This window comes from Lissotriton helveticus, chromosome 2_1 (genome assembly GCF_964261635.1).
Source record: "Lissotriton helveticus chromosome 2_1, aLisHel1.1, whole genome shotgun sequence".
NCBI classification, from domain to species: Eukaryota; Metazoa; Chordata; class Amphibia; order Caudata; family Salamandridae; genus Lissotriton; species Lissotriton helveticus.
In genome coordinates, this window is record NC_136059.1 from 1,228,034,593 (window position 1) to 1,228,061,681 (window position 27,089).

The window sequence follows — 27,089 nt, forward strand, 5'->3', positions numbered from 1 at the left end:
AGAGTGGAGTGGGGTAAATTGGAGTGAAGGAGTGGAGTTGGGTAGATTGGAGTGGAGTGGAGTGGAGACTGGAGTGGGGTAGTTTGAGAAAGACTGGAGTGGGGTAAAGTAAGGTTGAGTGGAGTAGAAGAAGGTAGACTGGAGTGGAGTTGAGTGTTTTTTTCGAGTGGGTAGTTTGGGTGGATTAGAGTAGGGTAAATTGGAGTGGAGGGGGATAGATTAGGGTAGGTTGCAGTGGAATAGATTGGAGTGGGGTATATTGGAGTGAGATGTGGTAGAGTGTGGTGGATTGGAATGGGGTAAATTGTAGAGTGGAGTGGATATATTTTGGGGTAGAGTGGAGAGGGGTAGCGTGGGGTGAAATGAAGTCAGGCAGATTGGACTGGAGTAGATTGACAAAGACAACGAGTGAAGTTGGGTGGATTGGGGTTGATTGGAGTGGACGGGGTAGATTGAAGTGAGGTGAGTTAGATTAGGGTGGAGTGGGGTAGATTGGGTGGATTAGAGTAGGGTAGATTGTACTGGAGTGGGGTAGATTGGAGTAGGTAAGAGTGGAGTGGGGTAGATTGTTGTCGTTTGGCATGGAATAGATTGAAGTGGGTAGAACGTCTTAGATTGAATTGGATTGGGGTAGATTGGAGTGGAGAGGGGTAGAGTGGAGTGGAGTAGATTGAAGTGAAGTAAATTAGGGTAGATTGGAGTGGGGTGGATTGGGGTCGGGCAGATTGGGGTGGAGTGGGGTTTGATAGGGTGGAGTGTATTATGGTAGATTAGGTTAGAGTGGGTTTGATTGGAGTTGGGCAGAGCAGATTTGAGTGGAGTGGGACAGATTGGAGAGTAGTGGAGTGGGTTAGATTGGAGTAGAGTGAATTGGGGTCAATTGGAATGGAGTGGAGTAGATTGTGGTAGAGTGGAGTGGGGTAGAGTGAAGTGAAGCAGATTCAAGTGGAGTGGGTACTGGAGTGGGGTGAATTGGAATTGAGTGGGGTATATCTGACTGGGGAAGATTTGGGGGGAGTTGGGTAGATTGGGGTGGATTGGGGTAGAATGGAGCGGGTTAGGTTGGAGTGGAGTAGATTGGGGTTGGGTGGGTTGTTTTGGGGTAGACAAGTGGAGTGGAGTATACTGGAGTGGGGTAGATTTGAGTAGTGTAGATTGAGGTAGATTGGAGTGAAATGGGGTCGTTTCGAGTGGAGTATGGTATATTGGGGTAGAGTTGAATGTGTTAGATAGAAGTGGGGTTGATTGGGTTAGATTGAGTGGAGCGTGGTAGATTGGAAAGGGTTAAGTGGGGTAGATTAGAGTGGAGTGGAGTAAATTAGAATGGAGTGTAGTACATTAGAGTGGAGTGGATTAGATTATAGTAGGGTCGATTGTAGTGGAATGGGTTAGATTGGGGTAGATTGATTGTAATGGTGTGTTGGGGTAAATTGGAGTGGGCTAGATAGGAGTTGGATTGGAGTGGGTAGATTGGGTTAGAGTGAAGTGTGATAGACGTGGGTAGATTGAAGGGGAGTGGGGTAGATTGGAGTGGGGTGGGCATATTGAGAGGAGTGGGGTAGATTGGTGTGGGGTGGGGTGAGTGTGGTAATGTAGATTGCAGAGGGTGGGGTAGATTGTGGTGGGGTGGGGTAAAATGGAGTGGGGTGGAGTTGGTTGGCTTGGGTATATAGATTTAGATTGGAGTGGTGTGGGGTAGATTGAGATAGATTGAGAGAGATAGATTGGGGTGGAGCAAATTGAAGTGGAGTAGATTGAGAGGAGTGGACAAGAATGGGGTAGGTTGTAATGAAGTGAATTGAGGTAGACTGGTGTGGAGGGATTAGGGTAGAATGGAGTGGAATCGGATAGATTGGGGTAGAGTGGGGTGGAAAAATGTAGTTATATTGGAGTGTAGTAAGTGGCCGTGGAGTGGAGGGGCTTAGAGTGGAGGGATGTAGAGTGGAGTGGCGTACAGTAGAGTGTTGTGTTGTGTCTTGGAGTGAGTGCCGTGGAGTGGTGTATAGTTGAGTGGTGTGTTGTAGAGCATCTTTAAAGTGAAGGGGAGTAGAGTGTAGTGGCATGTAGTAGAATAGAGTGACGTAGAATAAAGTGGAATAGAGTGGAAGGGTTTAGAGTGGAGTTGAGTGTTGTAGAGTGGAATGCTGTAAGTGGAGTGGCGGAGTGTGCATGGTGAAGTAGTGCACTGCCATGAAAGACACATTTTCATTTGAAATGACCATTAGATTTGTACATACATACAGTTTTACTGCTCACAAATGATAACCCGTGGAAATGTCATTATCTATTGTATTGATGTGTTTTAACTGTATTCAAATATTTGTCCCTGATACACTTCAGAATTAGAAAATAAATTTGCTTCATTTATACTTGCGTAATTAATATCAGCACAGTTCATTTTTGTTGTTGTCTAGAAAAAATAACACATATACCCCCTCACATGGCCACACAGCAGAATTGTCTCATAAATTCTACATCTTTGAAGTAAGAGAAAGAGCAGTAAACACCATGCTCTCTTGGAAGACTGTTTGTGACATTTGACCTCTGTCTTTTAGGGCACAGCAATGTGACAACATAAGAATATGACTTTAAGGCCTTTACAGAAAACCAGTACTTGGAAGAATACAGTAAACACGAAATGCCCTCAGGAGGGACTAACTTAAGCTGAACAGCCTAAAACAAATAAAGCCAGAAAATAGAAGGTGAGCAAATATGAGTGACAAACCACAAAGACTATACTAATCAATGGGCAAAATGTATTCCCATGGAAGTTTTCCAAATGTCCACAAAAAGTCGTAAGCAAGCCAGGTCTGGTAGGCTTCCCCTAATAAGTAGAGCACGCATTCGGATTTCACATCATGGTGTCTGTTTTGCATTAACATGTGTGACGTTATGTCCACTCAAGACAATTGCACGCTAAAGTTATCTCACATCCTGCCATTTTTGTCCTGACTACATGCATACACCTAGAAATCTAACAAATACTTACTTTAATTTTTGATTGCCATTGTTTGTTACCAGTCTTAAATTGGTATTTTAAATAGTGCTGGAAAAGATGAAAAAGCCCTGTAGTATAAAAATATGCCATTAATATAGATAATAAATAGAAAATCTAATCTTTTAGGAGTGGTGAACACAGGGCTGGTCCCTGTGTAGTCCTGAGGAAGTGCATGGGGGAAGCACGAAACATGTAGACAGATAGAAGTTGGTAGGTACACCTGAACACATTGTCATTTAGGCACCCTACTATTTCTACCCCGGTTTTAACTCTACCACCTAGGAGCAAGAATAAAACTATTTAAGGCTTACTAGGCAGGTATTTTTAATATTCACGTAACACCCCACTCCATCACATCACATTTCACACACCACACATAGTCAAACCATAAGTGCTCCTACGTATTTCGTCAGTCGCAGCACGCCCCAGTCTGCAGCGGACTGGGATGGCCCCTATGATGAAGCATGTCACCGTGGGGCAACCCTGGTGAGTGAGGGGACACCAAGAAAAAGAGCAATCCTCTTTTTCTAACACTATATACACTATTCCAACTCCAGTGAGTGTTGTGAATAGGTCTATAAGTAACTGCTAGGCTCTTGATCTCTGTTTCTCAGGGATTGTTTTGTTACAATAAAAAATATCTCATTTGATGGACTGAAGATGGGATATTTGTCTGCAGCGTGAAAAACAGTATGCTTTACACCTTTATTAACACAATTACATGTTATATTGCTGACGCGGTTCACAATCTGTAAAACAAATCAAGGTACAAATCTTAAACATGTTACTTATTTATTAATGTTTTATCTTTAGAATATTACAGTGCCTCACAGTGATACCATTAAGTTAGTACTGTATTGAAATAGTGTCTCCTTAAGGAAATGGGTTCTTCTAAAGGCTCATAATGTGGTTTTAGAATAACACTAAAAATGATTATCAGTATTAGAATATAGTTGTGATACACAGAATAAAAGTGGCTTACCTTTAAGTACATGTAAAGTGCGCACTACTTTGGCTGAGTGCTTTACTCAAACTACTTTACCCTTCGAATACAAGGGACAATGTTAATAAATTGGCATTTCTGTACTTCCACGCAAGACAGAATCATTGTTTCTCAGTAACACTTGCAATGGGGTTTGCAGGAAGAGTATACTTTTCTTTCCTTTGCATTTTGCACAGCATTTGCATTCCTTTTTTTGAATGTGTGATAAATTGAGACAATATCAAGTAATGCTACCATATATTGTGCTGCATAATTTACCTTTTCTTGGAGCATATCATAAGTCAGATTCACCACATACATTTGTCCTCCACTTATGCATAATTTGAGTGGCCAGTGTTCTAAGTACAGAATGTTGACATTAAATACACCTCTGCGGGGTTTATAACACTTTATACAGCTCTTAGGTAGGGGTAGGCGGCTATGTAAAAATCTGTGCGATTGTGCGGAGTTCCGCGAGTTTGTGGAAATGGGTACGTCATGCTGCTTGCTCTGATTTTTAGTGCGAGAAGCTTGTTCCATGCTGCAAAATCAGCTCGAACAGCACGACATGGCGCGTCAGAGAGCGCTGCTACTTTGCTGCCGCTCTAGTAGATTTTCTACTGGAGCGGCAGCTTTCTCACTGTGAACTATCACATCTGCCCAAAACCGCCCGCATTGAGAAAACCTTTCGGGTGACATTTTACTGCCTGAAAGTCTCACTACCGTATGCTAATTCTCACTCGCCGACTTAATGTTGGCGAGCCGCGCCCGAGAAAAAACTCTGCCTTGCGGTGGTTGGTAGAGTTTTGCTGGAACTTCGCATTACAATCGCAACACGAAGTGGGCAAAACTCTCTGAACTCTGCCTGTGGAGCTGAATGTATCACCCACCCCTAGTCCTGGGTGGTGAATCTACTAGAGAAAATAAAGGTGGAAGAAATACAAAGTTCCCCGGTGGTGAAACCCTACTAGTTTGAAAGATGTGAATTTGTTGAGGGGTAATTGTGGAATAACCTATTGTATCTAGGCATGGGATGTTCTGCTAAGCGAATGAGAACTCAGAATGATGGATCCAATAATATGCAGTAGGTATAAAACGATTTGAGAAGTCTGTCTACAAAAGACATTAGGGTGAAATACACTGAATTCCCCAGCTACTAAAGAACCCAGTGGTTGCATTAGCCATGTTATATTTATCCCAGCAAGATGTGGAAGAGGTGGGATCCAGAGACACCCAAGGGAATTTGTTAAAGGAAAGACACCGTGCTGAGTTATGAGTATGGCAGGAAATCATGTTTTTTGTTTTACTATATCCAGGCTAAAAGGGGTATGTAGGGCAGAGAATTGTGCTGTGACCTAATTGTATTTAACGGAACTGGTAAACAAGGGCATAAGAATATTTTACATACATTTCAATTTGGGAGTGCTTCAACTGCAAGGAGTAACAGGTGCCTGCGAAGGACTGACGCTGATCACCATTTGTTTTCACTGTGCAGCTAAGGCATACTAATACCACATCTTGTGATTCTCATATATGGTAAATTGAAAATACAAGGGGAATTATTTCGGGTGTGGTTAAAGACAGCTTGAGCTGTATAGCAGAGCTCATTTAGTCCTAAAAAGAATATAAAAATCTAGAGACAGGGACTTTGGCTGATCCCCTTTGCTGATCATCTTCCTTATGGAAATTTTGTTGGGGAACACTTGTGTTGGGCCTATAAAGTAGTTCCATTGTGTGCATCTGTTGAAGACGTTGCTAACTTTGACCCCCCATGGTAAATACAGCAGGAATGGCTTTGCTTCGTGTAAGCTCATGATAAAAACAAAAAAAGTTGTCTTACTTTGTGAACTCCATTACAAACATCCTAGAAAGGGGCATTACACATCCCTAGTTCAGGGGTGTCTGGAAAGATCTGTTTTGAGTGTTTGCATTTGTAATTTTATATATACCAGTTATGTGTGTTTGCATTAAAGTACCTTTTATTTTTTAAAGCTAAATCACTGTCTATATATTCATTAATTCTTATGGCGTACATTGCAGGGTTCTGAGTTTCCAATCCACGTCACCTGCCTCGCTTTGGACTGTGTTTGCTCGGTACCCAGAGAGTCCAGTGCTAAAGGGATGTACTTGGTGCATAGGTTGGGCCCAAAAGTGAGGGGGCCCCAGGACACCAGCAGTAAAAGGTCTAGTAACCCTGTGCCTTGGGATCTACAAAAAGAGATCTCACATTTCCACATAAACTGCAAGGAGGAATAATCTTAATGTCCACTGCCCCTCAAGAAACCAACTGTGATGCTTTCTCCTTCAGTACCTTCTGCCATGACACTGCAAGCTACAATAGCTGCAGTACTGGTCACTAGTGATAAAATAAAACACTAGGGCATCATGCCTCATGTGCCAGCACCAGCAGAGCCGGTACAATGTGGCATCATTTGCTTTGAATTTTCTACTTTTAGAAGAGGGACCTTGTCCAAAGGAAATGATTTTGGGCCCGATGTAGGTCACCAAATACCGGTCGGTATGAGATGTAGGGGCCAATATTTTACTCAATCGGTAAATTTACCGAATCAGTAAATTTACCGATTCTGTAAAATACCGAATCGGTAATTTCACCGATTCGGTAAATTCCAGATGTAGGTAGCACTGTTTACAGTGCTACAGGCCTTCAGAATTCGGTATTTTACCACCCAATCCTATTGGGTGGTAAAATACCGAATACAGGTGTTCATGCACATCTTTGCATGGACACCTGTGCCATGTGACACACAGACATGCCCTTAGGGAATGTATGTGAGCCACATGGCACACATGCCTGTACTTGGGGTGCTAGAGGGTGTCAAAGTGACACCCCCTGCACCCTTGCAGGATTCGGTATTTACCGAATCGGTAAATACCGATTCGGTATTTCCCATTGATTCCTATGGGCTTCAAGGCCCATAGGAATCAATGGGAAATAGCGATTCGGTATACCGACTCGTACAGATTCAGTAATTTTTTACCTACATCTGCCTGCTTCAGATTTACCGACTCTTAAATACCGAATCGGTATGATTCGGTACTTAAGAGTCGGTAAATCTGATTTACCTACATCGGGCCCTTAGTGTTGCATGGGGTGGGCTTGTGGGTAGTGAGTGTTGGAGTAAAGAAACAGCTTAGCCACTGTGTTGTGCTCCCTTCCTCACCCAAATGGTAATCATGTTATGTGGGTTCTTTTGACTGTTTCTGGGTTTCTCCCAGGACAAGCAACAAGGTGATGGAAGGAATGCATGAATTTACCTCAGCCAAAGGACTGCTCGGTCCACATTCCTAATCATCATTATTTTGCACTACGCCATGCTAGAAAGAAACTTGTCAGTCTTAATCCTGCTCAATTAGAACAAGTCCAGTCCGAACTACAAGGCCAGATCCCCTCTAGATGGAAACACAAGCTACCCCAGAGCAGGTTCAACATACTTTGGTCTGCAAGTGAGGCAAAGTTTGAGTCCTGAGGCACATTGTGCACAGGGCCGACGTTTGGGAATAACCATCCCACCTACGGCATCCCCTGCACTGAACAACAGAGGCTGATTTGAGTGTTGTCTCTGGGGCAAGGTGATTAAAGGCTTTTATGTATTAATTTCAGCCACTCGCGATCGCTGGGGAGGCACATATCAGATCATTTTTCTTCACCCATTATCAATTCAAACAAAGGGTAATCGTTCGAAATCTGTATACAATCGTCAACAACAAAAAATAGAAAGGGAAAATAACTGGAAAGTAAGAGCCTAGGTCTAAACCCCACAGACTAGAGGGAAGCGCAAGTCTCGTCTCTTGATGCCCTCACACATTCCGAGAGATGTCATGCTTCATTTTTGGGTGTTGCTCCTTGTCGGGCCGGTGCTGCAATGCCCTACGGGTCCCCCGAAGGGTCGCTTTAGCGGAAATCTTTTATTGGTACTGCCGGATGATGAGTGAGGGTGTGAGATAAAGGGTACTTAGAGAAGGGTGAGTGAGTGAGTGAATGATAAAACTAGCTAAGGGATACCAGGGTGAATTAAGTTTAATATATAGGTTCCATTGCCCGGTTAAAAACCGGTAGGTCGTGTGTTACTGATGGGTCATAATGTGCCTCAGTAACTTTCGGTCAACATGTTTCACGCTGTCTGAGTGGTCAGAACGATCCCTGGCGCTTCTTCAGGACCAATGAAGGGGCATATTATCAAGAACGGCTTAAAAATTATCGCCGGTTTATGGGCAGAAAACTGCAGCTAAAGCGGCGATAATGGGCTTGATAATATGCCCTGGAGAATTCCAATAGAAGCCCATGTTCACACCAGAACATGGACTTCTGTTGGAATTCTCCAGGGCATATTATCAAGCCCATTATCGTCGTTTTAGTGGCAGTTTTCTGTCGCTAAACCAGCGATCATTTTTACCGCCATTCTTGATAATATGCCCCGAAGTGAGTAAAAAGTGGGTAAAAAAGGCAGTGAGTGGGTCAAGAACCCTGATCAGAAGGAACGGTCCATCCTTGTGAACAACTACAAGGTGGCTATAGCTCTATTGAGTGGCCGCTCCTGCTGCAACCTAGTCTAGAACAGTTAGTTGCTCCATAGGCTAGCGCGTGTAATCGCCTTTCACCCATTATGCCACTATAGACAGAGACCTTCAATATACAAATCAATAAGAACAGTCTATCAAAACTTCCAGTACGGACCCATGCAGATGAGAACACAAGCAACCCCAGACTGATTTTAGCCTTCTTAGGTCTTGCCGTTGAGGCACAGTTGGACTCCTGGGGCCCAGTGATCGCAGGGCACACATCTGGGAACACTGGTTGCACCTTAGGTGTCTGATGCAGTGTTAGAGGTCTTGTGTGTTTAAATGAAAATGTGCATTATTATCAGGGGCGGCTCCTCCATGTGGGCAGAGGAGCATCGGCCCACTGCTTTCTCGCAGTGCAAGAAGCAGAAACATTTTATGTTTCTGCTTCTCGCAGTGTGAGAAAGCAGAAGAAGGGTTTGTTTGTGGGTGGGCAGTTCTGCAACAGAACAGGGGAGGAGTGGCTAGCCCAATGCTGCGGGCCCTGACTGTTTGGTTGGTTCTCTGGGGCCGACCAAACCAGTCAAGCACACTCTCCATTTGCCTAGAGCCTACATAGAGAAAATGGCGTCCCCACAGACGCCTGTGCGGTCGGCGTCCCAGCCAATCGCAACGCTGCCATTGCAGCATTGTGATGGTCTTAGGAGAGGGGAGGGAGGCTGCCTGCTTCCTGTTCCTGTGGAGACAGCAAAGCAGGAGCCGGAGCTTGGAAAACTCGGAACCTGGGAGAGGTACATTTTTAAAATCATTATTTACTCTCCCCGCGCAACACCTCCTCCCCGCGCAGCCATTCTCCCGTACCTCAAACTCCCCGCCCCCTTACCCAGGAGCCTTAACGGCTGCCACTGATTAATATGTCATTCTGTACTTGAATTGACATGTGTATATTGACCTAGAGCTATCCCAACTGAAACTAACTTGCTAAAACATGTTAAAGTGTGTATTTCTGGCTTAGGCTAACCAGACCTCAGCAATGTCTTTTGTCCATTTGTCTAAATTGTATGGTATAATATATAATGTTTATTCTTAGTTTATATTTCTACCTGACACTACGTGCGGCAAGATGTGAACTTTTTATTTTTGAATAACACTGTTCTCCAAGAGAGTTTGCTTTAGGAAAGCTTTTATGATTGTTTTCACTGATATTCCACTTGCATGCGTTATTGAATTTATTCACAATGGTGCACTTATGTAAATAGTTTGCTCTGACATATCCAGATGATATTAGGTCAGAAAGGCCAAATCAATATTCATGTAGTGGGCTAGTGCTAAGGTGACAGAGCTGTGTGATGTTTTTTAACTGTGATTTACTGAAGCAATGATCATAGCACACTGACTATACATTTCTGTGTAATTTCTATGTGCGAAAACTGGATGTAAACCCTTGTATTTAGGGGTGAGAGAGAAGACTTTTCCTGACCCCTAGGGGTGCTGCCAAGTTTCTTATAGATTTGCTGCACATTTGAGGCTTAATTTATTTCTTATTTTGCCTATTATTGAGCCTTCATGGCAATATTGTTTTGCAATTGAATTTGATTGTTGCTACACTGGCAAATTACACATTCTGTATTGTATCTTCTTTTAAATTTAGTAATACATCTTCATAGATTCTGTAATTCTGTTCCAGAAATTAATTTATGGGTCTGTTATTTCTTTATTGACTGTATTTTATTTTTAGATGCTGATTTGAGCCTTATCTCTGGGACACCTTGCCTCATGATTTGAGATTAACTCCATCCCCGATCCACCCAAAATATGGATGCACTATTGACTTATAGATTTCAGGGCTTCAGCGTGCCAACAGTAGGAAAACAACAAGGTATTGGGAGGAATGCTTACAGTTATCTCAGCTATTTATTTTTTTAAAAACTTTTTTTTAGGTTTTTCACAAATTGTTACATCAATATATAGCCACGGATAGTAATAACATGAAGTTCTCCATAAATCACAGTCATGTACAATATATAATTCTCTGGTTCGTCGCACAATATGTAGTTATTGTTGCATTTGACAGACGGTATCTCAATTTCCGCCTCACCCCCTAGTCCTCCCCCCGCAGTGACTGGTGAACATTAGTGCTGTGTCCGGGCGCCCGTACCATTAGTAGGAACCTGGTCATTGAAACTATGGGGAACATTTGTTACATACGCGTAGTTATACCGGATTTTGTAATGCATCAGTCCCATCTCCCCCTGGCACCCCATCAGGCAGTGGTGAGTAAGGAACATCCATACTGTGTGAGGTCATGGACTAGGTGCGGAGTCAGTTACAGACCGTGGAGGCTCGCATATATTTCCTCTCGATTCGTTCCATTTCCCCCAGATCCTAGACCACTTCCTGGGGCAGCCTCTGTGAGTATAAACTGCTTTTTCCGCTAACATTGCTGCGTCCATGTCATTTTCCCATTGCGTCAATGTAGGTACTATACCCGAGCCCCAATTCCGTGCAATATTTCGCTTCGCAAGCGCCATTCCAAGTGTCACCCAGGTCTGCATTGCTAGGTTAAGGTCTGTGGGCTTCCAAATGTTTAGCAGGCAGCATCCAGGATCTGGCTGGACCTCTACTCCACCCACCTCTGTCATCTCATTCAGTATTTGGGACCAGTATACTTGTATTCTAGGACAGTCCCATATGATATGGAAATACGTTCCGTTGAGCCCACAACCCCGTAAACACAGTGGATCAGGTGGATGTCCTAGTTTGTGTAGCAGGATCCGTGAATAGTATACGCGGTGTAGCACCTTAAGTTGGATTAATTTCAACCGGGACGGGATAGCTGCCTCCCTTGCTGACGCTAACGCGTCCATCCAGTCCGAGTGTTCTATGTCTTCTAGCTCTACCTCCCACTTGCTACGCAGCACCACCATAGGGTCCGGTAGGTTGTTCACCAGTTTGCGATATGTCTGTGAGATAGCCTTTTTGCCCAGGTAGTCGGTGAGGAGTCTATCCTCAAGGGGAGAGGATTCAGCGGGTGTGGTGCCGTGTGGAATTGCACTTTGCAGTGCATGCCTAATTTGGATGTAGCGATATAATTCAGTATCTGCCATCCCGTATCTTTCCTGTAGGGTCGCAAATGATACAATTTCCCCCTTATTCCATAGGTCTCCTATCTTAGAAATCCCGATAAGATCCCATTGTCTGAAACCCTTGGTTTGAGCTAGTGTGTCTAGACGGCGTGTCTCCCATAGTGGGGTGGCCAGTGTAAGTACTCCCTCCCATCCCAGCGCTCGTTGCGCCGTGTGCCAAATTTTAACTGTGTGCGCGGTTGGGCCTGTGAGTGTATGACGTTTTTTGGTTATCTCAGCTATTGATGATCGCTTGGGGTGCGCTTCAAATCATCGTTTTTCTGCCACTATGGCACTTTGGACAAAGACCTGCTATATGCAAATGAATCTTGCTCCAATAGGAACAGTCCAGCTTGAACAGCCTGCCAGGTCCCCCCCAGTACTCTATACCACTATAGGCACTCTAGTCTTTATCCTGCTCCAAAAGAAAATCCAGCCAAACTCTCAGGCCAGGCCCCTGGAGAGGGGAACACAAACAACCCAAGATTAATTTCAACCTACTTTGGTCGCAACAGTAAAGAATAGCTTATGGCACAATGTGTATGGGACCCAAGTCTGGTGCTTGGTTTCTCTTAGAGCCAACCCCCCCATTCTCCATCTCAGTGAGCGATGATAACGGTGAATGTGGTCTCTACTGCACTATGCTTCCTTATTAAGTGAGTAAACATGATAATTAATATTATTATTAGCACTTGTATCACGCACAGCTACTCCAAGGAGTGTCCCAGCACGTGCCTTGCAGGTATAATGAACAGCTCAAGAGAACCTATCTAAAAAGAAATGTCTTCAGCCTCTTCCAAATACACTCAGAGCACGGACAGCTCGAAGCTCCACCAGAAGTTGGTTCCAGAGCACAGCCCAAAGTTGTGACAGGGAGGTGCCGCTGGCCCTCTGTTTGAGGACCCTGGGCACAAATGCCATTAGCTTGTTAGAGGAATGAAGCTGCCTGGTCACGAGTAGAAACTAAATCTAGAATTTAGATAGGCTGGGCCATGGTCATATAAGGAGGAGTGCGCCATTACCAGGGATTTAAACTTCTCCCTCTCTACCATCGGCAGCCAGTGCGGATCACAGTGATGTGGCCTGACATTCGGCCTCGTGGAGGTTAACACCTTGAACGCTATGGGGATTTTTCCCCTGTGCTGGAAAATCAGCAGATGCACTTTACATGACGAGCTGGGCTCGTCATGAGCGTAGCAGGAGGCTACTGCATGACGAGCCCAGCTCGTCATGAGCGTCGAAGGGGTTAAGGTGTAATCTGGCCGCTGTGTTCTGGATCACCTGAAGTTAGTTGAGCAGATAGCCAGGAAGACCAACATAAAGAGTGTTGGCATAATCGATACTGGACATAATCAGAGCTTGGATGACAGTTTTCCTGGCATTAATGGCGAGCAGTGGTAAAAACAATTTGAGAGATTTCAGGACACCGAAACATATGCCCGACAGCCTTTTGATCTGAGGACCAAAACAACGTTTTTCATCAAACCATATCCCCAGGTTTTTTACAGGACTGCCGTGGGGTGATGGCATGAGGAACTCATCTGGGCAAAAGGAGCACCAGACCAGTGGAGGAAAATTCCTGAAGAGAAGAACCTCTGTCTTGTCCTCATTGCATTTTAATTGGGCCTCCGCCAGCCAGTGGAAAATTGCAGAGAAGCAGACCTTAACATGTACACTGTTAGCCTCACTGTCTTTGTTCCACGAATAAAGCAGCTGTGTATCATCTGCATACGAAATGACTTTGCTCCAAGATCTTCCACTAGCTAAATAAGGGGAGACACGTAGATGTTGAACAACAGAGGGCTCAAGACCGAGCCCTCGGGACCCTGTGTCCAGTTTCTGGGGGGATGCAGGTAAAGGCGGGATCCAGATTCAATGGGTTCTCTCCGCCAGGGATGATTTAAGCCAATTTCAGGCTGATCCGTCTACACCAAGATCCCGAAGACGGGTCAGTAACTGGTCATGGGGGACTATATTGATCGCCGCTGAAAGGTCCAGCAGGACCAGGGCTGCCCTGCCTCCTGCATTTAGGGTCCCCCGAATAGCTTCAGATATTTCAGTCAGCGCTGTTCCATGTTGTGCATAGCTCCTAAGCCTGATTGGGCCCAATGGAGAAGTTCAAATATCTCAACAAAACCCGACAATTGAGTGTTGACCTGGTTTTCAAGGATTTTAGCTACTGCTGGGAGAAGCAAGATGGGGCAGCAATTGGAGGGCAGTGAAGGGTCCAGAGCAGGTTTCTTAAGCAAGGGAAAATGTATGGCCTGCTTCCAGGCTGAGGGAACCCTGGTCGAGGATAATGATAGATTGAGTAGCGTATTAACTACAAGATTGAAGGCAGAGGAGTTGGCCTAACGGCTTGGGCGGTGGACCTCGAATCTGGGGAACTGGGTTCAAGTCTCGGCAATGACGCTGAACTTCCTGTGATTCTGGGCAAATCACTTAGGGGCATATGTATCAAATTCCGTCATTGCGATTCTCAAATAGCGATTTTTAGAGAATCACTATTTGAGAATCGCAAAACGGGATGTAATAAATAATTCACAAATATTTTGCGATTTCTTGGTATTCCCTAATTGCGATTGGCAAATTGTGAATTGCAATTAAGGAATACCTTCCCACTCATTCCTATGGGCTTGGAGGCCCATAGGAATGAATGGGAAGACATTCTCAATTTGCGATTCGCAATTTGAGAGTCGCAAATTGAGAAAGCAATTTCAAGGGTGTCCAAAGGACACCCTGTTGCACCCCTGAAATATGTATGTGTGTGTATGTGGCGCACATACATGCCCTAAGGGCGTGTATGTGTGGCACATGGCACTTTAAAAAAAGCAAAAAAGTGCTTTTTTCAAAGAATTCTCAAATTACCATCAGTTGGTGGTAATTTGCAATTTCTTATGCCAAATTCACACAATTTAGGTGCTTCATACATTTAATTTAAGGAATCGCAATTTACAATTCCTTACATGTAATAGCAAAATAGAGAATCGCAAATGTTGCGATTCTCTAATTTGCGATACACTTTTGGGATGCTACATCCCAAAAGGCCTTTTCCTGTTTGCAAATGGGACGATTCTGAGAATCGGCCCGTTTGCGAACAGGAAAAGGACTTGATACACATGCCCCTTAATCTCCCCGTACCTAACAAAAAAACAAATGTGTCCTAATGTAATGCAACTGGTGCTATGTAAAATGCTCTGATACCCGATTCGGGTCAAGTTTGCGCTATATAAAATTCCGTAAAAAAAAAAAAAAATTGAGGCTCTCAGCTGCAGCTGCAAGTAGTTTAGTCGGACAAGGATCATTAGATGAGTCAGATTTTAGTGTTTTTAGTGCTGCAAGAGAATCTTGTAAGGAGATGGCTTCAAAGATCATTAGTTTGTGCTGAGGAGCAGAGCCCCTTATATTAGCCGTTTCGATGCATTGGGCGGCCCCGCCAACCGACATCACGGTGGGCGTGTGCAGAAGATGGCCGGGGGCTGTACAAACCGCGCACACATCGGATTTTCCAGCACCGCGGGGGCATTCCAGCTGCAGCGAAGACGTTAGAGAAGTCACCGACAGACCTCTGGCTGTCAGCGTCACTGAGGTTAGCTTGAATGGATCCTACCTTGTCAGTAAAGTAACCCACCAGTGTATTGCACCGTTCCTGCGAGGCCATTTTGGCCTGACTCTCAGCTTTAGGGGAGATAAAACCCTTGACAATTGAAAATATTTCTTTGGCTTTGTTGCCTGAGCAGGAAATACACTCCTCATAATACAGGCTTTTAGCTTTGCAAATGGAGGCATGGTACTACTTTTGAGCACTTTTATAAATCTCTGTAACCTGTAAGCTGTAATTATGCCTCCACTTACTCCCTAGTTTCTTACACTTTTGTCTTTCCAGTTTAAGATGACTGGAGAACAAGGGCTTGGAGGGGGATTTCCTACCTCCTCTCAAGTGAAGCGGGGGGGGGGGCAGTTGTTCAACTGCGTTATTGAACCAACTATTACAACTGCCCACTGCCTCCTCGATTTCCCCCGAGAGCACGGGGATAGACACAGCAAGCAACTTTTTAAATTCCAGGGAGTCAATCTTATTGAGAGCCCCCCCCCCTCCTGTGAACTGTTGGTCTTGATAGCCTGGATAGGACTGCTAAGAATTTCCCAGGAGAATTTAATTTGAAAGTGATCCAACCAAACCTCTGGAAAGGGGTCCTACATCAACAGAGGCTTAATAAAACAGACTAGATCCAAGATATCTCTACCTTGATGAGTGCGGAGTGTAACCCATTGCTTAAGATGTGCTTGGCTTATAGAATTGAGAAATTCCAGCGCATCTTCCGATTCTATGTCATCCACATGAATATTATGATAACGGTGAATGTGGTCTATCCGGCACTATGCTTCCTTATCAAGTGGGTGAATATGATAATCTGTTGTGCATGCATGAATGCATGCTATTCGTAACACGCACAGTAAGGTAATCCTGTACTTCCTTCAAGTTCACTGGATCTACACATTCTTTTTGTGTTTGAAAGACACTTTGCTGCACATGTGCACTGCACATATGTGTTTGTATGGTAGCTGGAGGGCCCTCTGAATTCCTAGGTGAGGGGATAAGGATCACTGGTAATACTGATGCTTGCTGATGACAGTAAACTCAACAGGTTTTGCACATGATTTGGTAATGAGTAATCTGTATGGGGAGGTTGGAGGATGGAACCTGCTGGTGGTCATTGGGCAATGGTTCTCAAAAGTAAATCAATTGACAGCCTTGATCAATAATGCATTACAGAATCTTTGAGAAATCTATTAGGGAAAGCAACAGTCAAAGCTCACAAGTGGAGGAAGAGGATTCTTAAGAATGTTTGCTGCAGCCTTGCTTCAAGTACACAAGCGGTATTCAGCCCTGGCCTCAATAAAAACACAAGGAAAACCGTTAAAGGCCTTCTGGTGGAAAAGTAAAGCACTCTAAGCACCACAGCAATCCGACACCCATCAGACTAGCAGTCACGCGTTAATAGAAGCACTCTCATACTCCACACTTACTAACAATCACGCACTACCAACAGGACTCACAACCAACGGGCTAGCAGTAACACACTACTACTAGCATTGTAACACTCCTCACAGAGTAGCTGTCTCACACCATCAACTGAACTTTCTTTCCCTATCACAGACTGGCAGTCATATACTGCAGGAAGCAATCTTACACAGGTCCCAATCTAGCAGTCACACAATTCTGGACATACTCCAACACCTCTCTCAAACTAGCAGCAGAAGCAATAAACCTGTCTGAACACTAAATCTGCCTCTTCATTGATTGGCCCATGTGTGTGGTTTTAAAAATGAACAAGCGAGTGACTGCAAGAATAAATCAATAAGTTGAAAAGATGCAAGGACACAAGAATGAATGACTAAGTGCAAGGATGATGAGTGATTGAGTGCATAAATGGATGGGTGAGTGACTGCATGGATGGAACCATCGAGGTACTTTTCTCTTTTAGTTATAAGACAAGCTAGGGGCTTTGCCAGTGCTTGCTAAAATTGTGTGATTAATCACGAAAGCATTTTTGACTACATAAAATAGCACTCCAGTATTACTACTTTAAGTAGTTACAAATGCTACTCACAAACCTCCAGCTGGACATCTTTACCTAAGCCTGCTTTTTCTCTAATGTGCAGATGTCTCCATCACAAGTGAAGAGAAATCTGCATGTAGAGGTCTCTGTTTTTAGAGTAAACGTGGTAGGGACAAGGGGTGGTAGGGAGATAGGCAGTATCAACAACTAAATGGGTGGACTTAATTGAAATACAAGAAGGTATTCATGGGGGACATGCAAATACTATAGGACATTAATAACAGAGTAAGACATTTACTATTCAGCAAAGGTAAACCTCTATCTATTCTAATCGTACTTCTAACAAAACAAGCTCAAATCTACTCTAGCCAAGCTTCGGAACAAGTCATGTAAAAACATGGGCTTCACTCAAGGAGGAAGGGAATAATACTAACGCCACATATGGACAATATGGAAATAAACGTAACTTTTTATATGTATATTAGTCTTTTTTTAACAAGTTTCAATACAACATTAAAAGCATCTAAAAGTGGTAGTAAATAATAGCAAACACATAATGCAGCAAGGCTTCGTTCACATTCAACACACCTGCTATTGCAAGGGGGTGAACAGTAGGACTGCACCACTCCAATAAATATGTGAAAGTCTTTACAACCTCCCTCAATCTAGCACAACCTGCCTATATAAGAAAGCAAGACACAGATCCTCAGTTTTTTAACATGTCCATGTCTAACTTCGTTGCCTTGCTCTCATTTTCAGGAACACAAATATGATGCTTGCCTGAAAGCAGGAGCTCAATTCTCTTAAAAACTGTTCCTAGGCCATCCCTGCACATGTCAAAATACTTGCTGTACTCCATGTCCTACTCATTGGGATTGTCACTTTTTTTGACGCACCGGGGGTGCAGTTTGCTGCCCCATATTTACAAGGCCGTGTTAAGTCACCCAGCATAACTTTTCTTTGCCATGTAAATATGGCCCCTTTTCATGCATCACTTTGCGTGAAAGGGGCATGCCATGGGCGTTGCTGTGGGTGTTCCCACGCAGCACCCATGGATTCTGCTACATTCCCAGCTTTACAACATTACATAAACCCTGGGAATGTGTCAGAATTCTACAAGTGGGTGCAATGAGGAAAAATACTTTTATTTCTCCTCGTTTTTTCCTCTTTCTATGCGTGCTGCATTCTGCATCCCTGTGCTTTTAAAATGACACAGCTTGGCACAGTACAACGGTTTGTGGCGCTTGCTACATCATTTTGTTGTAAAAAAGTCCCTGGATTTTTTCAGAGTGTCAGGGGATACAGTGGGCATCTCATAAGGAAGTTAATCATGCTGCTTGAGATGCATACTGAGATACATCATCAGTCGAATGCACCAGTTTAGTCATAGACCACAGTCATAGGGAACTTTATGTCCTCACTTCAATTGGATGTTGAAGGCCATGATTGCAAACACATGGCACTTGAGCACTCCGCCGCAGCAAGCACCCTTTCTGCAACAAACTCTGCTGGCACTTCATCAGCATCCAAACTGTCCGAGATGCCAGGGGCACTTCACTGATGTGTATTCTGCCTTTTCTTGGTTCATACAAGAGTGGGTGATCCAGTACTCAAAAGACAGTGGGCCTGATTAGGATGTCGGTTGGTAAGCCTCCGACTGCTCGTTGGAGGCTTCTCGATCCCCATCTTTGGATTAAAGTCGGACCGCCGAATTACAATGACGGTGGTCGAAGTCCAAATCGGCCGGTCAATCCGACTGGCTTCCAATGGGCTCAAGGAGCCTGTCAACCAATCAGAACTGCCACATAATCCCTTACGGACAGCGTTCCTGCTATCAGGATAATGATTTCGGTTTCCGACAGGCTTTCCATGTACGGCTTTCCGACATGGAAGGCCTATCGGAAAGCAACTTTGGGGGCCCCTAGCAGGGCCCCCTTCCCTCTGCGACCTACGGTTGTGGTCTGGGGGGCAGCACCTAAGGTACCCCCCTGTGAATACCTGCACTGTGTGGCAGGCACCGGGATTTACAGTAACTCCCATTTCTATATGGGAGCTTGTGCTGTGGCCAGTTTCCGAGCGCTGCACAAGCTCCCATAGGGAAATGGGAATTTCCGACCGCACCATGTGCGGTTGCATCTTAATTGTGGTTTCCGACCACCGACACGATGTCGGTCAGTTCTGAAACCGCAGAGATGTCGGTCGGATGCAACTCCGACCAACATCATAATCAGGCCCATTGTGTGCATGGTTATTGTAGCATTTTGTACAGCATCACCATACAATGAGATCTACATGTAGACCTTATCCCTTAACTATAGCCCCATCAAGGCACCAGGGTGAAACGCAGAACAGAGGTCAGTGTCAGCAAGTGTGTGACCAACCAGTGACCTAATATTTCACCTAAGTTGCCATTTTGGTTGCTGCATCACATTGGCTGGGTGGTTTTGAATGAATGAGAAATGTGAACTATGACATCATCCACACATACCATCGTGAGAAACCACTGTTGCACTACCATGGTGTCACATAAAAACTGGCAAGTCTCTATGAAAGATGCATGCATACAAACATCATTCACTAAACATCATGTATTGCACTAATAAAAATAATAAAATAGTATTAAATACACACATCTTCATAAACACCTACGTTAACTTATAAATAGATTACAATTCGTTTTATTTAAACTTTCATACAACACAAGGGCTACTTTCCCTTTTCTCTTACTATCATACCGATTTATCCCACCTCTGTACAGCATCGCTCCACCTTCGGTATGCAGTTTGAGAACCCCATAACTAGGCAGAGGTCATCACAGTATGGGCAAAGGTCACTGCCTTCCATGACAAACAGAATGTAACATACTGGAACAGGGAGTAGGCCATTCCTGAGCCCTTAATGGATCACTAGTCAATCTACCTCCATCATGCTGCTCGTTCTTTTCTCCAGTTATTCCCCGAATGCTTGAGAATCGAGATGAGGGAAACCATAATTTCATAGGGAAGTGGGCCTCAGCTTTATAGGTGACCTGAGGCAGAGTTGACTGAGATCTGGCAGCACTACAGTGCAATGGGAGTTTCCATTGGAAAATTCAGATAGTCCTGCTAGTACTGCTAGGGCCTCCTGTCCTGGCCACAATAGAAGGCACAGGATTTGCTAAAATGCATCCTCCCAGCCCCACATGCAGTACCCCAGTCTCTCCCCACTGCAACTGAGGTCATGGAAAACTGCTGGGCTGGCCCTCCAGGCTCAGCTGGAAACCCACAAGCAGCAGCAACACAGAAGTCTTACAGCATTCCATATATTTTCTCATTAGCTTTGAAAGTTTTGACATACCGAGTCTCGTTTTTATTTTGTTAGTATATGGTCATAATGTGAAATATGTGAATAAATGACACAGTGAGTGGGCACATATTAAAATGAGACTTGCTAATTTAGAATTGACATCATTGTAGTGCAACAGAGGTATCACAGGATGATATATGTGGAGAGTGTCATAGTATCGTTCATTGTCCTCATGTCCATGTTGTGAGTATTTTATGTTGTCAAGTAAATTGCGACTCAGAATGTAGGTCAAAAGCATATATATTGCTATAAACCTTGTAGGTTATTATGATGGCACAAGGGATATGTCTTATTTACATTTTTGTGATTCAGTTTGTAGAACAAATGCATCTCGCTGTCGGCATATGCCTGTAATTCTAAAACCGCGGAGTTTCGCGTGTCAAATGTCGTAAGAAAGTGGATATTGATATGGGAAGAGGAAAACCTTACTAAGTTATTAAACACATCCTGATTAGAGCTCAAAGCACGTCTCAGTGAAACTCTGCAATGATACAAGCAGCCGGCAATTCCCCAGAGAAATGTGTTTTAAGTTCAAGCAGCACTAACAATTCTAAAGTCAGAAACAGCACAATAACATTTTTGAACCAATGTAGAAACCCAGAGACAAATTTGATAATCAAAAGGACACCAACATGAATAAAATCAGATACGAGAAAGTTGAAATATAAGTTCTTTAGATTCAAAGGTAAGAAGCACCTCGAGAAATCGAAATTGAAGGAGTAATACCAGTTTGTGGCTGACCGGGACCACAGCATGATTTCAGGTTGACACACTAGAAGTCAAATACACTGAAAGGGTTGCTCTGTTAAAAATGTTACCTTGGAGCTTAGCCACTTTATAGGTGGTGCTAGGATGAAGTCAGTGAGGGACCCTCTAAGTCAAGTATGTTGTCATCAAACTCCTGCAGAAGCTGTTGGTTTTGGTGCCAAAGCTTTGAGAAGATCATAACTGGATTGCATAGTCTTCAAGGTCGCTTTGATACTGGGATAGATTATTCACCTCACTCCAGTCCAATGTTTTATTTTTGGATTTAGTCACTTTTCCTCCATTAGTGATGGAAGCTAAAAGGGAAAAGCTCGGAGCAGGACAAACCTGGTATTCATGTCAGCCAAGGGTGAAAACTCCCTGAGGAAGCACCATAAACTTGACCCAGCCTTCCAAAAGTTAACAACATGACTACGTCCCACTTTTCCCCATTTCCAGGAAAATATTTTTCTGATCATTTCTGCAGCCAACAAGTCCTCAGGGCAGGAATCTAGGCGGCAGGTGTATCTCCAGCCGTGGCTCCTTCAGAGTCCAGATCATTGTGATCAGCAGGGCCCCCTTAGAGTCAGGAGATCTTCTGCTTTCTGTGTCATAGGAGCAGACAAAAAGGAGTCAGGAACCTTCAGTAGTTTTCTTCCAGCAGGGTCATCTTCCTTTAGATATTTTCTTCCCAGGTCAAGGTGTATTCTGAGGATGTGATGGTGAGATTCCTGTCTAATACTGTGCACTAGTCAGCTATTGGAATATTTCCTATACTCATACCTGTCTACTTTCTTCCATTGTGCCCACCTCATTTTTTAGTACATCCTTGTTGGTCTTGGCCCTTTTTGCAGGGTCCTCCCTGAACTTTTTGCCTTTCTCCTAGCCTTTTTTCTGACATGGTTGGGTGGTTTTAGGACCTGGGCACTTTAGCACCGCTGTCCAGTGTAAAGTGTGTGTGCTCTCTGTGGTAAACATGGTAAGATTGGTCTCCACTTGTTTGGCATATTTAACTTACCTGTCAGTCCCTTGTAACGTGGTATCTCAGATACCCAGGGCCATTAAATTAAATGCTTCCTGCGGGCTTGCAGTGCTGATTGCGCCACCCACCAAAGTAGCCTTCCAAACCATTGCAGGGCCTGTGCGCGCAGTGTTAATGCCGCTGTGACGTGGCACCTAAAGTGTGTGCCACTTCGGTGACCCCCCTTTTACTGCATGTCAGGCACCCCTAAGGTAGGCCCTAGCTAGCCCTATGGGCAGGGTGCATTGTAGGTAAAAGATAGGACATGTACCTTAAGTGTGTGACATGTCCTGGTAGTGACAAACAGCCATTTTGGTTTCTCACTGCTGTGAGCCTGCCCTCTCATAGGAATGCATTGGATATTCCCTGATAAGTGTTTCAGTGATAATTTCTGATATGAAAGGAGCAGCGTGGTCAAGTCTGGTATGTTTTAAGTAGTGATAATAAATGCTGCGTAATGGTGTGTGCAGATTTATGATCACTATTTCAGATATGCCACTTTTAGAAGTTACACAACTAAACAACTGCCAATACTGCTAGTTTACTTCTACCCTCATTCATGGGGAAACACATTGAAAATCCAACATGTGACTTAGACTTCTATTTCTGTCCAAAATAAATCTTTTTTTCTTTTATTAGTTTTCTCACATATCAAAATTAAACATTTTTTACAATACCATCACATTGTTAACATTAACCTCGTAACAAAAACATATTTCATAAAACATTATCATCACCTTTAACATTCTCTCTTTCTCATACTCTCTTCACACTCTCTTTTCTTTCATTCACCACACAACATACTCACACACTCCAAGTCTCAATTTCAAAAAACTTTTCAGTTGTTATTTGTAAGAACAGCCATTGAAAATGATATAACAACACATGAATCAATAAATTCAACACAATTGCACTTCGTTTTAAGTTCCTATAGCTGGAAAACAAAATGGTCTACGCGTTTCAAACTCATGATTATTGTAGAGTTCCCATCAGGACCACGTAGCTGTAAAACAAAATGATATATGGTCTTGTGTAAACTTCAGTTGCCCACATGAACCTCTTTTTACTTTGTGGCTAATTATAAAACAAGCTTACCTTCAAGCTGCTCTAATCAATGGACTTCAAAATTGGAAACTATATGAAGAAAACACAAGATAAAAACTCCAATATATCACCTCTTCAAATCGTATTGAACAAACACCACTATTCACATTAAGCAACCCGACTTGAACAAGCTCAAGAACTTACATCATGACTCCATGAGGTGCCCGTCTTTTTCAAAGTACTTATTATCCTAAAAGGACCTGTAGTCGACAAAACTTGATGTTAACTGAGGTCTGTTGTGTTCTTAATGCAAATCATACTCGCAGTATTTAGGTCTCTAACTTACTTAAGGCGGGAGCCAACCGCTCGTTTTCTTTTTCTGTTTTTTTCAAAGCGAGTTCCAGCTTCCTCCTTGCGCTGATTTTTAGAAGGGAATGCCTGTAATCGACACAGAGTATCACGTTAGACCGTTATTCTATGCTCGAGCCAAGTATCGTTCGTGTAGTCTTAAAATTGATGATGAATCCGGGATGTTACCTTTCTCATTCTCTGCACCCTCCTACAATGCGAGACCACGTCTCTACTTTCGCGTTCTCGTCAGGCGGCAAGACGCTGTTACACGTACTTGAAGCTCCAATCGCGTACCACGGTATGGCTCGCTGCGATTTGTAGTTTGTCCTTTCATTTATTGTGATAATCGTAGATGTTACATTGCAAGTCTTGTATAATCAATATTTGAAAGGTTAATGAAGTAAACTTTGTAGAACACTGTTGTACTTGAGACATGATTCCTATTATTGTAGGTCTCTCGGGTGGAATTTCAAAACGTTATCGTCCCTTTCAACTGCGAACAATGCTTCTTACTGTGCTAGCTTCTCCACCAAGTAGCAGGGACTCACGCTTGATGTTATTGTAGCAATATGTGAGTCGCATCCTTGTTGCTCCTGTCGTTTTTTGCGGGATGTATGTCTAAACAAGATTTTATGATCTACTATGGATTATGTAGATCGAGTTCCTCCAAAGGACAGTTTTGGTGCCCAAATGGATTGAGGTGCTTCACTTTGGATTATGTCACTGGGTGTGGCGCTTATCGCCACGAGGGTTTGCAGGCTATTTCTCTATGCTGCCAATGGTATGCCAATGGATGGAGTGGATCCCTATCTTTATTTCTGAACAGGCTTCCTTGGCCAGATGATACACCTAAATTCTTAGACAACTATCTCTAGGTATTACCTCAGTGTATACATTTCTCACATTTTGTTTAAGCCATCCTGGTAAACAGAGTGCTTCAACACCTCCCAGAACCAGTTGAGGCTAGTTCCCCCAAGCCCTGTGCCAGGGTAGACAAAGAGAAATGCTGTATAAATATTGGGCTGTGACCCCATGAAAGTGTGCTTTTCAGGTTGCTTGGATGTACTTGACGGGCTCCAGGAGGAACCGCCACAAGGGACTGCCCCTCTGCTGGAGGGCCCTGTTGGCTGGCCTGTCTGGGCCCAGCTCTGCCCCTCCAGACCTTAGGAGGGCAGCCTGCATCAAGCGTGTGGTAAGCGCTTCGTTTTTCTGGCCCTAGAGCCCTAGGCATGGGCTCTTGCTTGTGGGCGCAGGGCGAGCACTGTGCCAGGGTACCAGAAGCATGGTGGGCATTACTTTTCTATTTTGTCCCTGAGCCTGCAGAAATTGGCAGAGATTTCGCCGAGATCGGCGAACAAGGAAGTCAGACATGCGCCTCCTGACTGTGGGTGGAGCCGGAAGGGAGCCGGGTCAATGGAGGCTTCGCTCGTGTATGTTCCAGCTCGGAACTGGGCATGCTGTTGGGCGGGAGCCAACCCCGCATTCAAGGGCGTGTGTCATGCCTGAATCCTGCTGCCAGAAGAGGAAGCCGCCCCTGAGGCCGGAAGACAGGCAAAGTTGCTTGGTTGGGGTAGGAGCCGCAATGAGTGCTGGTCCGACGGAGACCTCGCTCTTCGCTCCCCAGCCGAGGACGCTACTGCCAGGAAGGGAACGGAGTCCACAAAGAGCCCCGGTGAGTGGGGCTCATACTGGGCATTGTGTTGCCTGTTCTTGTTCTGCACAGACCAAGGGAGTCAAGAAGAGCCCCTGTGAGGGGGGCTCCAATTGCGCATTGTTGGTGCAGAGTGAATGGCACCAGGAGGAGCCCAGTGAACAGGGCTCCCGGAGGCACTGTTAATGCCAGTGCTTTGCCTCCCCAGCTGCACCGCGAGAGCGCGGGCAGCTGCAGCAAGGAGGCACTTTGATTTTTTTTTTGTCCCGGAGTGGGGCTCCAAATGCACAGTGGTGCCAGTGCGTATTTCACAGCAGCACCGCACAAGAGCGAGCAGCTGCCCTGTGATGCGGCATTGTTTCTGGTCTCTGGAGAGACCTGGGTAAATCACACCCTCGCTCTGATTTCTGGTGCTTGCTGGTTGGGTCTGCACACCACTGCTGTGGCAGCTAAGAGCCCTGACATTTGGGTCAGAGGGCATTTGGGCCCTCAGGAAGGGCAGTTGGCCTGGGGCCATTTCGAGTGCCTGTGTGTACTGGCAGGGTGCAAGGCCCTAAAGTAATGCATAATGTATTTATGCTGAAGGTGATGTATGCACCTGGGGAGTGTTACTACGGGGCACTCCTAAATGTGATTTATGCATAATGTGGTTATACCTAATGTGATTCAGACATAATGCGTTTATGTTGCTAGTGACATTGCTGAGTACAGTATTTTGACAGTAGTTACTGGTTGTTTTATATTTGCTACTAGTGCTTTTTAAAGGTTCTGACAGTGGCCTTATTGGCCCTGTCATGTATATAATCCCCTGTAAATTATTACCTGGTACCAGTTGGCACAGTGTATATGTGTGATTATGATTCTAATGTGTTTTGGATAATACAAAGGCTATTTTTGATATAACCTTGTGTGGAGTCTCTTTTGTAGTGTGCCTAGTGTGTTGCTATTGTGTGTGTTTGTATTGCACAAATGCTTTACATATTGCCTCTGTGATAAGCCTGACTTCTCGTGCCAAGCTACCAAGGAGGTGAGCTGGGGTTATCTTCAGCGTGTACCTCCCTTGCCCTGACTAGAGTGGTGGTTTCTGCCTGGTTTTGGCGCATGCCCTAGCCAACCAGAAATCCCATTTCTAACAATCCTTTTCGCTTTCCCGTAAAACGTCCCATCTATCCCTAAATCCAAAATAGCGCACTCCTGCCACCTGGAGGGGCTCTAGTTCTTTTGTTTAATGAGGTATTCTCGCCTGTATCAGGTCAGAAACTGGTTATTCCTCCTGCTGGCTTTGGACTCAGAAAGTCAGGGAAGGCCTTGGAATGAATAGGAGCAGATCCTTCCAGTACAATTAGGCATCTTTAAGTCTAAAGATAAGGGAGATGGCTGTTGTACGACATTGGGTTGTTGGTTGACTGGGGGTGAGCCCTGGTCAAGCAGCAACCACAATTCTCGTCAGGGTGAGGCACAAGCCAACCCTAAATTAACTTGTGCCCAACCCTCTGGTAGCTTGGCACAGAGCAGCCAGGCTTAACCTAGGGGCAATGTGTAAAGTATTTGTGCAATACTTCAAACAGTAATAAAGTGAAAACAGCACACAAAAAGGATACCACACCAAGTTTGGAAAATTAGAGTAATTACAAAACAAGAATACATGACCATATTAAAACAAAACCAATCATAGGAACCTAAGATTTGCAATTGTAAAGATTTTAGCAAAAATAGTGCCCTAAAGAAAAAAATGCCACTGTG

General features: G+C 44.3%; 1 protein-coding gene and 1 long non-coding RNA gene across 2 annotated transcripts in view; both read right to left on the reverse strand.

Moving 5' to 3' along the window:
- LOC144818575 (ovochymase-2-like) overlaps window positions 1-27,089 on the reverse strand; it is a 482,736-nt gene that overhangs the window by 330,134 nt on the left and 125,513 nt on the right. The gene's annotated exons all lie outside the window — the stretch shown is intronic.
- Window positions 22,904-23,804, reverse strand: LOC144818576 (uncharacterized). The gene is made up of 4 exons (XR_013607138.1): window positions 23,691-23,804; window positions 23,549-23,604; window positions 23,396-23,434; window positions 22,904-23,303 (listed from the first exon to the last, which is right to left on the reverse strand). It is a non-coding gene; the product is annotated as an uncharacterized LOC144818576 (long non-coding RNA).